This window comes from Anabrus simplex, chromosome X, assembly GCF_040414725.1.
Source record: "Anabrus simplex isolate iqAnaSimp1 chromosome X, ASM4041472v1, whole genome shotgun sequence".
NCBI lineage: Eukaryota > Metazoa > Arthropoda > Insecta > Orthoptera > Tettigoniidae > Anabrus > Anabrus simplex.
Genome location: NC_090279.1, coordinates 217,240,139 through 217,253,808, shown reverse-complemented (window position 1 = coordinate 217,253,808; position 13,670 = coordinate 217,240,139).

The following is a 13,670-nucleotide window of genomic DNA, read 5'->3' as shown; positions in this document are numbered from 1 at the left end:
ACATGTAAATGATGAAAAAATATATATGGGCAAATAGAATTGTTAATGTATTGAATTATAATGGATTTGTACATGTTCTGCCATCAGTGATATGTCGTAATACGTCGCGATTGGCTGCGAAATTTCTCCTGATTTTTCACTTTTGAAAGTTGGCATGTCTGCATATTTCATTCCCATCCTTACATATTATCTGAAACCTGCACACTAACATCAAATTATTGTAGTAGGATTCAAGCCTGTGAAATGAAATTTCTTAGAACTGCCCTCCAAAAGATAAGACTTGATCACGTGAAAAATGATGAGATCCCATCTAACCTAGGTCTAAATGAATTGATGGAGGAAAGACATGTTTTGGGCATGTTAAACGAATGAATAGCACAAGGTTACCATGTGCTTATTTGGAAAAGAAAATAACAGGTAGAAGACCAGCTGGAAGACCAAGAAGAAGATGGATGGACCAACTGAGGGAAGACTTGGAGAGAAGAGGATGGAACTGCGAATCTGTCATGGACAACAAAATGTTTTTGAATAGGCAACTTTGGAAGACGCTCCTTTTCAAACACCCTACCCAGCTCGCTGGAAGGGCAAACCGATGACGACGACGGCGACACTGTATATGGAGTTCAAAACTATTTCCAAGTCAGCTACCGGGGCAAAACTTACTGCAGCTATCTTTATGCACACCAATACAACTCGGTGAATCCACAACAGTGCCTACAGTAACACAGGGTGCAGAACTAATTTGGGAAGCAGTAACATGTGGTCTTGAGAGGATCGAGAAAGTGAAAGCACATTTACTAAAATATGCATTGAGAATAGGAAAAACAGCTCCATCAAGACTCGACAATGAACTGGCCAAGGAAACATTTTTTTAAATTACTGCTACTATATACCAGTCCATATAAGAAAGTCCTACGCACAAGAAACATGAAGAGGATGAAAACAAATCAAAACCGAAGACGTGTTGTTACAGAATATGCAATTCAAGGTCGTCACCAACAAATATGCAGATCAAAACACTTTCATTATTGTAATGATAGATGCATCTGTGAATTGTACTACAAAATATGCAGAAGATATATATCAGATTGCTTTAGTTAGGTAGCACCCCGGCATTTGCCTGGAGGAGAAGTGGAAAACCACTTCGAGGATGGCTGGGGTGGGAATCGAACCCCCTATACTCATTTTACCTCCCGAGGCAGAGCCTGGAATCGAACCCGAGCCTCCGGGAATGATAATTAATTACACTAACCACCACATCACAGAGGTGGATATTATTTTTATTATCTGCCTCTGTGGTGTAGCGGTTAGTGTAATTACCTGCCTTCCCTCGGAGTGCGAGGCTCGATACCCGGCTCTGCACAAAAGTTTGAAAGTTGTACGAGATCTACGACGGGGTCCACTCAGCCTCGGGATCAACTGAGCTTGATGGTTTCGATTCCTACCTCAGTCATCCTCGATGTGTTCTTTCGTGGTTCCCCCACTTCTCCAGCCAAATGCTGGGGTGGTACCTAACGTAAGGCCACAATCGCTTCCTTGCCTGCCCCTTGCAATCTTTCCATCCCTCACCAAGACCCCTGTTCAGCATAGCATGTGAGGCAACCTGGGCGAGACACTGGTCCTCCTCCCCAGTTGTATCCCCGACCCAATGTCTCACGCTCCAGAACACTGCCCTTGAAACGGTAGAGGTGGGATCCCTCGCCGAGTCCGAGAGAAAAAGCAACCCTGGAGGGTAAACGGAATTAGGAAAGAAATTAGACCTACTACCGATTTCATTACTATATTTAAAACAATTCTATTTTATTGTGGTCACTTACACTATGTTTGTAATAGTAGTGTACATCATCATCATCATCTGTTTACCCTCCAGGTTCGGCTTTTCCCTCGGACTCAGCGAGGAATCCCACCTCTACCGCCTCAAGGGCGGTGTCCTGGAGCTTCAGACTCTTGGTCGGGGATACAACTGGGGAGAATGACAAGTACCTCGCCCAGGCGGCCTCACCTGCTATGCTGAACAGGGGCCTTGTGGAGGGATGGGAAGATTGGAAGGGACAGGCAAGGAGGAGGGAAGGATGCGGCCGTGGCCTTAAGTTAGGTACCATCCCGGCATTCGCCTGGAGGAGAAGTGGGAAACCACGGAAAACCACTTCCAGGATGGCTGAGGTGGGAATCGAACCCACCTCTACTCAGTTGACCTCCCGAGGCTGAGTGGACCCCGTTCCAGCCCTCGTACCACTTTTCAAATTTCGTGGGGGTGGCAGCTAATCACACTAACCACTACACCACAGAGGCGGACAGTAGTGTACATGCTAAATAAAATTGGCGATAATTTTACTTGTAGAAATGGATTTTATTATGCCTTTTATTTATTGCAGTTGATAGCCCATGATTTTAGGGTAGTCGCTCGACAGTGAAGAGTAGTCTCTGGGTAACGCACCGGAGTATGGATGCTGAACAATGGAGTTCGAATCCCAGTGCGACAGAGAATTTGTACTGAATAGTAAATGAATATAACTTTAATAGAGTACCAAGGAAGTGAGCAGCCAATAGGAACAGCTGAGTGGAAGGTGTCATGGCGGAGACATGGATGGGTCAGAATCAAATATCAGAAATATGGCGGATGAGAAAATATGAAATAAGGAATTCTGAAAAAGACAATGTCCAAACCGACATAGCGCCTTCGACGTGTTCCCAACCACTAGCCCACCCTTATACCTACATCAAACATCAGACCAGAAATCAGATCTGTAGAACAATGACAGTCACAATGATTTATTGAAAGTAGCATTCACTTACAATTCAGTTAAAAAAATTCTGCCTTGACGTGAATCAAACTCATGCGCTGTATATTCTCACTCCGTTGCTGTACTCCGAGACCAAACAACACCCACGACCGCTAGTGTTTGGATTTTGTGTAATTAGGTACAATAAGGAACCGACCTATCTCAGTCTGTGTACTTAGGTATTTAAGTAGCATTTGTCTACGAGGTACATTACCATGACATTAACGTTGATATATCCCAATTATTAGCAACATAACAGTAATAGAGCCCGCCTCTGTGGTGTAGTGGTTAGTGTGATTAGCTGCCACCCCCAGAGGTCACGGTTCGATTCTGCCGCAAAATTTGAAAAGTGGTACGAGGCTTGGATCTTCTCATCCCATCACAATGACCCTTTTCTGCATGCCAGGTGAAGCCGCTTGTACTTGTCCTCCTTTCCAGTTGTATTCCCCGACGCCAAGTCTCACGCTCCAGGACACTGCCCTTGAGGCTGTGGGATCCCTCGCTGAGTCCGAGGAAAAACCCGACCATGGAGGGTAAACAGATAAAGAAGAGGAGGAGGAGGAGGAGGAAGAAGAAGAATGGGTTTACTAGTCCTTTTATTTATTGCAGTTGATTACCCATGATTTCAGCGCAAATGCTCGGCAGTGAAGAGTAGTTTCGGGGTAACGCATCGGAGTATGGATGCTGAACACTGGAGTTCGCATCTCAAGAGGGCAGAAATTTTTTACTGAATAGTAAATGGATATAACTTTCAGTAATAAGAGTACCAATATACTCCAGTGCGCATGCGTGAGCATGTGACCGCTAACAACCAATCAGTAACCAGAACGAAATACTGGATTTCTGGTCTGTTGTTTAATGTAGGTATAAGGGTGGGTTAGTAGTTGGGAACACGTCGAAGGCAGCGGTCGGCCGATCCCAGGGGGGAACCGGAGCCATTACCCCCAGCTGTCTAAAATGCAGGGGGGACGCTATGTCGGTTTGTTTAAAAATAGTTCGTTGACCCCTGACGTGCGGGTTGCCTGCCCCACAGGCGCTAACCCCATTTTCACTCCCACCCTTGAACAACTTTCCTTACTCGTATCATCTTTCTTCTCGACCATTTCTTGGACATTGTCTTTTTCAGAATTCCTTATTTCATATTTCTCATCCGCCATATTTCTGATATTTGTTTCTGACCCATCCATGTCTCCGCCATGACACCTTCCACTCAGCTGTTCCTATTGGCTGCTCACGTCCTTGCTACTCTATTACTGAAAGTTATATTCATTTACTATTCAGTAAAAATACTCCGCCCCATTGGGATTCGAACTCCAGTGTTCAGCATCCACACTCCAGTGCGTTACCCCGAGACTACTCTTCACTGTCGAACGTTAGAATTGAGATACTGGGTAATAAAGTTCAAAAAGAAGGGAGGTAAAAAATCCATTCGCCCTGATAAGTGGAAGTATAAGGGCGGGCTACTTGTTGGAACACGTCTTAAATACAGAGAGGACTCTACGCTGGTTTATATCCTACTGTACGGGTTGTCTACTTCACAGGCGCATGTTTCCCTTTCAGCCCAACCCATTTACTCATATCGTATTTCTTCCGAACCATTTCCAGGAGTTCCCTTCGTAAGACTTGTTCTTCATGTCTTATTTCATACATGCGTTTTCAAGTTTCTTCAGTCCTGCATATCGATTGTATGACATCACCTATTCAGCCCTTGCGTCCTGCTTCCTATTGGCTGTTCTGGTCCACACACTTCCTTGATATTCTGTTACTAAAGGCTATATCCATTAAATATTCATTAAAAAAACCTCTGACCCACTGAGATCCGAACTTCAGGGTTCAGCTTTCGCACTCCAGTACGTTACCCCGAGACTATACATCGCCGTGGCAGAGCGGCGTTGACATCTTGGGTAATGAAATGCAAAAGAGAATGGGCCTAATAAGAACCACGCACACAAGTACAACGAATTTGGTTTAGTAGCCACAGTACTGCAATAATATGTTGAAGTAAATACGATTGAATAATTTCCAATATGGCAAAAATATTTTTCAAGATCTAATACGCTATTAGTATTTAATAAACTGCAAGTTTTCTTCTTCTTCTTCATCCTAATCTGTTTACCCTCCAGGTTTGGTTTTTCCCTCGGACTCAGCGAGGGATCCCGCCTCTACCGCCTCAAGGGCAGTGTCCTGGATGTGGTGGTGGTGGTGGTGGTGATTATTGTTTTAAGAGGAAGTACAACTAGGCAACCATCCTCTATATAACACTAATCAGAGGGAAAAATAGAAGGGATCCGACACTTCGAAAAATGAGGATATCGGTCATAGAAAGAAAAGGGCCACGAAGGGCGTGAAAATGAAAGACTCCCTAGCCCTCGCAAACCTAATAGCGTCGGGGTCGGAAAAGAACAAGAGTTGACCAAGGGAGGTCGGATAGGATAGATGAAAGTGAGGAGCCTGGCACAAGTAAGTGAAAGCAATGCCAGGACCCAGCTGAGGACCCCGTGGTCGCCAACCCCAGTGCCCTGGAACGTGAGACATTGAGTCGGGGGATACAACTGGGGAGGATGACCAGTACCTCGCCCAGTCGGCCTCACCTGCTATGCTGAACAGGGACCTTGGTGGGGGTGGGAAGATTGGAAGGGATAAACAAGGAAGAGGGAAGGAAGCGGCTCTGGCCTTAACTTAGGTACCATCCCGGCATTTGCCTGGAGCAGAAGTGGGAAACTACGGAAAAACACTTCCAGGATGGCTGAGGTGGGAATCGAACCCATCTCTACTCAGTTGACGTCCCGAGGCAGAGTGGACCTCCTACCTGCCCTCGTATCACTTTTTAAATTTCATGGTTTGTTGTTATCGTACGTAGTCGTTATAATTTTATTAAATTTGACGATAAAGTTAGTTTCCTTGTAGAATATAAGTGTGCGAGTGTATTTATATAAGTCAGTGGACACGCAGGATCTGTAATTATACGCAGTAATGTGAGAATGTGCTTGTTTTGATCGTGTTTTTATCCATTAAAGAACATGAGTACACTAGGTGGACCAGGTTTTAGTCTAACTGTGGCAATGCCTCTCATACAACTATTCTTACGTTTCCTAAGGAATAGAACATTATGAAAGAAATGGATTAGGAATATACATCGTGATTATTTTGAAGTCCATGACAAAACTGTAGCGTGCATACAACATTTTGAAAATAAGTCTGAGGTTAGAGATGTCATTTCCCTACTTCCAAACTATTCGTGTTCCTCGTAAAATATTAATTTAGATAGAATATAATTGATATTGTGTTATTCCGTCAGTGTCTATGTCCTTCGAAGTGCCGAGTGATTTAGATGCAAGTGTATTTTACAACAATCTGTACTTTGTCTGTGGAAAAGTTTGGCTGGATCTTGGAGTATAACAAAACATACGTGTGACAGTTGGAGCAATCTGTATACTGTTACACAAAATAAATACTGACTTAGAGGGATTAGCTGGGTTTGAAACGTAGGGTTTTACACTACCAACACCTTCCGATTCATGCTGTGGTTATCTGTTATCAAGCAGACTGCGTCGAACTGAAGCTCGTGCATGTGGTTAAATATCAATGTTTAGTCAATAGAGCTTTCGCACTCATGTTATTTAATGGGTAAAAACCTATTATATCTTTAGTGTCTGAACGTTTCATTACTAACGTTACTATCATTGTGTGAAGTGCTGCTATGCCATATGTCAACATTATTTTAATATTACCATGTCCGTTCATTGGGTGTACTTCGGCTGAGTGACTCAGACGGTTAAGGCGCTGGCCTTCTGACCCCAAATTGGCAGATTCGATCCTGGCTCAGTCCGGTGGCATTTGAAGGTGCTCAGCCTCGTGTCTGTAGATTTACTGGCACGTAAAAGAACTATTGTAGGACTAAATTCCGGCACTTCGACGTCTTCGAAAACCGTAAAAAATGTAGTTAGTGGGACGTAAAGCCAATAACATTATTATTTCGGGTGTACTTCCCATTGATTGGGTGCTGATGTTAAGAAATTGTCCACCATTTCCAAACTAAGGCAACAAATTATGTTTCATAGTTCTCTAAGAGCGAATAAATAGAGGAATTTCGCAATTTAATTTATTTTGAAACATTCAAAATGATGTTAGAAGTATCATTTTAACAGTTTTATCATGTATTTTCATCTATCCAGCGAAGTGAAATCTAAGAGAAAACGTTATTTGACTAATTGAAATTTCTAAATAATCAGCTTGTTGTCTCTTTTCTAGTAGAATATACGGTATGTGATTCTACTTGATTTTATGTGGTGCGTACTTGTTGGCGAAGCGTTTTCATACGTGCAAAAGTGATTTTCCCTATGATGTTACATTTATTATGTTAAATTATCGCCGTTTATATAATATGTACGTGATATTTTCGTGTTAGCCAATACCAGCAATCCGGCTACTTCGGCCGCCATGTTTTTTTATATTACGGTCTGAGGATTGGAGTCGGTCTTGCTTCATCCCGCGTTGTTTCTCGGCCAATGAGTGAAGTTGAGGCGCGTTCAGCCGAGAGCGAGTAAGTTTCGACCAGGGAGTTTTTATTAGTCATTGAGTAATATAAGCATTCCTTCCCTTCGGGTAGTTTTGTTACATCGAGGTATTGGTAAATACGTGTATAGTGTATTTGATATTAGTCAATATTGATGGTAAGACGACTTTTGCTGATTTTTACTATACATGCATTTGGCTGTTACTCAACAGAAGATCACTATTGTATAGGAAAGCTGCGAGTGGAATACATTTCACTTACCGTATGATGATAAACGGGGTTAAAAGTCAGGTTGTGAGTTACACAAATAGGAGAAGTCCTCTCAGTTTTAATTACTGCATTGGTGGGGTGAAAGTTCCTTATGGGGATCACTGTAAGTACCTAGGTGCTAATATAAGAAAAGATCTTCATTGGGTATACTTGATTCAAGAACTGAAAAAAAAAAAAAAAAGAATCCAAACAAAAGCAGCTCGATTTGTTCTGGGTGATTTCCGACAAAAGTGTGGTGTTACTAAAATATTGCAAACTTTGGGCTGGGAAGACTTGAGAGTAAAGAGACAAGCTGCTCGACTAAGTGGTATGTTTCGAGCTGTCATTGGTCAGTTGGCGTGGAATGATATTGGTAGACGAACACGTTTGAGTGCTGTCTTTAAAAGTAGGAAAGGTCACAATATGAGGATGAAGTTGGAATTCAAGAGGACAAATTAGGGCAAATATTCGTTTTTAGGAGTTCAATAAATTTCCAATTTCTTTGAAAATCATTTAAGAAAAAGCTAGGGAAACAACAGATAGGGAATCTGTCACCTGGGCGACTGCCCTAAATGCAAATCATTGATTGATTGCTATGATAATATGATCGGTGGCATGGTCCAAGAGAAAGTGACATATTGACTAGTGAAGTAGGATCTTTTGTTTTCATGTCATTGTCTTCTTGTTGATTATTTTCACATATACTGTCAATTTCTTAAGCAGGGGTGGCGAAGTTTTGTTAACTGTAGCAATGCCAACCCTTTCTTTTACCACTGAGGGGGCCTAATCTAATCAAGACAAGTTTCCTTGTGAATAATGAATGAAAATAGTTATCTTAGAAAAAAATATAATATAAAAATATGAAACATTACAGAAAGTGGAAGATCATTTCTCTCATACCAGCGAATAACAAGATAATTAGAAAATTAAAGTTATCAGCGGAAGTTTTTTAAACAATACGAAATCACCCATTAACCAAATGTTGTCAAACCATTCTGCGTGACATGAAACAGCTTTTAAATAATGGTTCTGGTTTCATTTTGTTTAAATCAAAATTTTAGTTAGTATCTGATTTGAATAGCGAATGAAACTGACTTGTCCTTTATTGACGAGAACCAAAGTGGTGTAAGTCACATTTGTGTTTTGTTAACTAGTAAGATTTTAACCGCTCTCTTAACAAAGGCGGCTGTGCAATTTCACTACCAATTATTCATCTACAAGATAGTAATGTCGACGTTCATAATAACAACAAAAATGATAGTATTGATTTATCCGGTTGAAGCCACTTTTAACAATTTTCAGAATATTAATAAGATAACTCAATCAATCAATTAATCAATGCTCTGCATTTAGGGTGGTCCCCAGATCGCAGATTCCCTATTAATTATTTTACATCATATTTTCATTTACTAGATTTTTCTTAAATATTTTCAACAAAATTTTAAATTCATTGAACATTTCCCTTGATAATGTTTACCATTCCCTTAGTTCTCGTCCTGTAAATGAATACTTGCCCCAATCTCTCCTCTTTATCTTCACATTGTGATCTTCCCTACTTTTAAAAGCTTCACTCGAGCAGATTCTTCTACTTATGTCATTCCACGCCAACACTCCGCTGACGGCTCGAAACATACCACATAGTTGAGCAGCTCCTCTCCTTACTCCTAAGTCTTCCCAGCCCAAAGTTTGTAACGCTACTCCTTTGTCGGAAATCACCCAAAACAAATCGAGCTCCTTTCCTTTATCTCGTTCTTCCCTGCGATGAGTGATTTAACATTTATGTCCGCGCACATGTAATTGTGTCTTTTCAGAATATAAACCTGAATAAAAATGTTACCTCAACACTTTCAAGTCGAGCTAAGTCAACAATGTTTGCTGCATTTCCCTACTTCACGTTCTTTAACGCTTCACTGCTGCAGATGTGGCACCTTCACTGGAACTCGAGCTTCAACAATTCATCTCAGATTTCTTTCAAGGATAAACTCAATTGCTTTTTGTAGTCCATATAAATTGTCCCATTGTGGTCTTACCAGTCTTTACAGCTTAACTACAAACCCTATAGACGTAACATTTCCTTTTAGCAATGGATATCGACAGCCTGTTACCAGTGATTTGATCGGGTCAGGAATGAAATGAATGAACCCCCATCTAGCGACGAGGATAGGAATTGTGCCGGTTGCCGAAGCATGTCGCACTCCTCTGGGGCAATGATTAATGACTGAAAGATGAAATGAATTGATAGTGGAGAGAGTTGCTGGAATGAAATATGACAGGAAAAACTGCAGTACTCGGGGAAAGAACCTGTCCCACCTCCGTTTCGTCTACCACAAATCTCACATGGAGTGACTGGGATTTGAACCACGGAACCCAGCGGCGAGAGACGAGCGCGCTGCCACCTGAGTCATGGAGACACTTCCTTTCACCTGTGATGGAGACAAGAATATTACCTTATCATAAAGACAGATCTCAGAGCATGTATTTATAATATTACATCAATGAAAACAGTGAATATATCGTTCTTTCTAACCTAACGGGATGTTAGGTCACTTTTAGCAGAGGTTTAACAAAGTTGGTTGCTACTTGAGATATAAGACTAATAGAGTAATATTACTGGGTTTACGTCGCACTAATTAGTTTTGCGATTTTCGGAGACGCCGTGGTGTCGGCATTTAGTCCCGCAGGAGTTCTTTTACGTGCCAGTAAATCTACCGACACGAGGCTGACGTATTTGATTACCACCAGACTGAGCCAGAATCGAACCTGCCAAGTTGGGGTCGAAAGGTCAGCGCCTCAACCGCCTGAGACATAACACTGCACCAGGAATGCTACATGCCGCGTTCTATTAAGGACAGTAATCATGTTCATATTGATCCGTTGTTATTATTATCATTGATATGATGTACATGTGAAGAAGTCTACGTTTATCAACAAGAAGTTACCACATTTGATGCACCTACCTCTGAGAGGGGGTAGGCGGCCGTGGCCTACACTACGAATTGTCCCGGCATTCGCCTTAGTGCAGGAGAATGGAAAACCACGGAAAGCCATTCTCAGGACAGCCGACGGGTGGGGCCAGGTGTGAAGTCCGGCACTGTGCCCCAGGCCCAGTCTTAACATTATATATTTAGCCATTTTCTGGTGACTTTAAGAACTTTTCATCAAAAACCACGGCCGACTGGATCGCTCGCTGTGCTCCTTAGCTAGCGAGAGCGACGTATCAAGTCGGCCGTGCAAAAACTTAGTAACATATAGCCATTTTGTGGTGAATTTATGAACTTTTTATCAATGAGCTCCAATATTTTGTTTTCAATTCTCTCCGTTATCAATATAAAATTACTACATTCATGTTCTTTCTTTCCACATTGTTGTGAAATACGTAAACTAGGAGCAGCGTGCTATTAAAACTGTTCGGATTTGGTGGTTTGGAGCGAAGTTGTGCCTGGAATAGGAAATCTGTGAACAGTGAATTGCGTTATTACGTGTCTTAGTTCATATCCGGGATTTTTCCTGAACGGTTGCCTTGTATAATATAGCATACGGTCGAGTGTAGTGTAGTGCAGTGTGTGCTACATAGCATATTACTATCTTTTACCTCTTCGTGTAGTGTGTTTGTGTGCGATATGGCAGAGAATAGTGGGGATGATGAATCGCCTGATTCGTCACAGCTACAGATTGAACGGGAAATAGAACTCCGTATGGAAGATGATAACTCACTACTTAATTCCGCTCAATTACCCAATTCTTCTTCTCAAAATATGGAAGGATTTAATTATCAACCCCAATCTGATTCTACTCCGCCTGTTGTAACTGAAACCTATCCTAATAATTACTATGGACCATATATTGTATATGTGGAATCTAGCAATCCACAGAATATCACTAATTTGCACCCGATGGCTTTGGGGTGAAAATTTCATGAACATAATTTAAGTGCCAAATCCATTACTCGCAAGGGACGTAATCGTCTTCAGATTGAATTTTCACATGCAGTGCAAGCCAATGCTTTCTTAACTAATCCTCTTCTCACTACTCTCCAAGTTAAAGCATTCATACCTAGTTCCAATATTATGCATGTGGTAGTGATGGGTAGTCTGAGACAAGCTCTCGAGATTTCTCGGTATTTCTCGAGACTAGCGCAGGCACTATTTCTCGCGAGAAATTTCGAGAGATCTCGAGAGCGTTGTGTGGCGAGCAGGCTGCCGTAGGCATACAGGTAGTCGGAGCTGAATGTTGTTTATGCCGAGTATGCGAATAGCAAACCACGTGCCTTCTCCATTCCGTAAATACGCGTCAACAAGCGTCTTGAACGTTCATTTCTACCGAGGTATATTTTGACACAGTTTAACATAATTATAAAGGATACGCATTCTGGCATTGTAGGTACACGTACCTGGATACCAGAGGCGTGCATTATTTGAACTCGAGACGAGGCAAGATGCGCCTTGCTTCATATGCAACCACCATTACGTATGAGTGGAATGTGTAATCTAAAATGCTTCAGTTCGCTCCAATTCTTTCGACAGGTAAGTGAACATCGTTATCAGACCCCACATTCAATAACATGACCACTGCTTGTGTTTACCGATATTTTGGTGACGAAGGAAATAATTCCTTACAATGTTATAGAGTATTCGCGTCATAATTAGGTATTTCGGTATATGGCGGTGCAATGTGTAATTCTGTCCAGTTGGACGCGACAACTTGAAGCCTATGTCCGAAACGCAACGTAAGTCGTGGATGTCGGTTATTTTGAAGAGATGTCACATAGCACAGACCGCTGTGTTACTTGTTCAAAAGAAGTAAAATACGTCGGCAGAAATACTTCAGGGATGATGCGGCACTTACAAACACATAATATCAATGAAGAGGTATCGTCACAGAACACCTCCGGCCCGGTCTGAATCACAAGAAGGTACCCTGCCGACGATTGTGAGGCATCCAGGTAGGTTTACATCCTAATAACAGTTATTAACACATTCGGTTTTAGGAAATGTCGATCGACAATCCAAGCAGTAGAATGTCTACAGAACGACATAAATGAGGCCCTTCGACATCCAAAAGGGAAACTGCATGTTATCTTCGTTGATTATACCAAGGCATTCGACACTATCAACAGAACGAAGCTAATGATGAAACTCGTTCAGCTCGTAGGAGAAGAGAACTCCTGTACGATTCTGGTGAAAAATATACTTTCGAGGAACTATATCGAAGTGGACGATACATTTATCACCTCTAACCCGATTGACCAGACGACGGGAGTCTTACAAGGGGACCCACTTAGCCCCCTCCTATTCAACATTGCTACATACGACGTGGTGCAGGCAACAAAGACAGAAGACGTACGCCCTGGTTTCAACATCGATCACTTCGCTACAAAAAGCATTCGACCACCTAGTTGACTGGGCGAATGACAACGATCTACAACTGAAGAGGCTGAAGACGGTGAAAATGACCTTCAAGAAAGAAGGACGGCAAGCAGCCGAGGACGTAATATACTTGGGCCAGCAACCATTAAGCAATGTGAACAGATTCAAATATCTGGGAATAACTCTTCAGGCACAGGGGAGAACATTTTCTGCACATGTTAAAGACAGAGTGGCCGCATCTCTGATTGCAATAAATGATGTCAGACATATCAGGAAGATTTCACTCCGAACAGCGATGGAACTATTTAAATTTAAGATCATACCCGGAGCTACGTATGGATTACAGTTAATCTGGGAATGCCTTACAAAAGCGAACTTGAAGGACATCGAAAATGTTAAGGCCACGTATTTGAAGCGAGTCCTCGGCGTCTCCAAATTTTCCCCATCCAGATTGATCTACGAGTTGTGCAGCGAACGATGCTTTTGGAAGATCTCCGCCTACAGCTTGGACTGCCATCCACGCCAGCTTACGAAGAAATAGTCTCCGAACACCAGAGGAAAAAGAAAGACATTTGGATTGACTTCTACAGCACAGACGCGATGACAACAAATGACTGGAAGGAAGCGAACTACGAGCTGAGGCACCTCGTGACAAGGTTCGCGATACACGGCTTTCACTTCAAAGTCAGTTGCACGGATCGATTCCATGAGCCATGTGAAGACTGTAGTTGTTCATTGTGTGGCAAGCTATGCGAT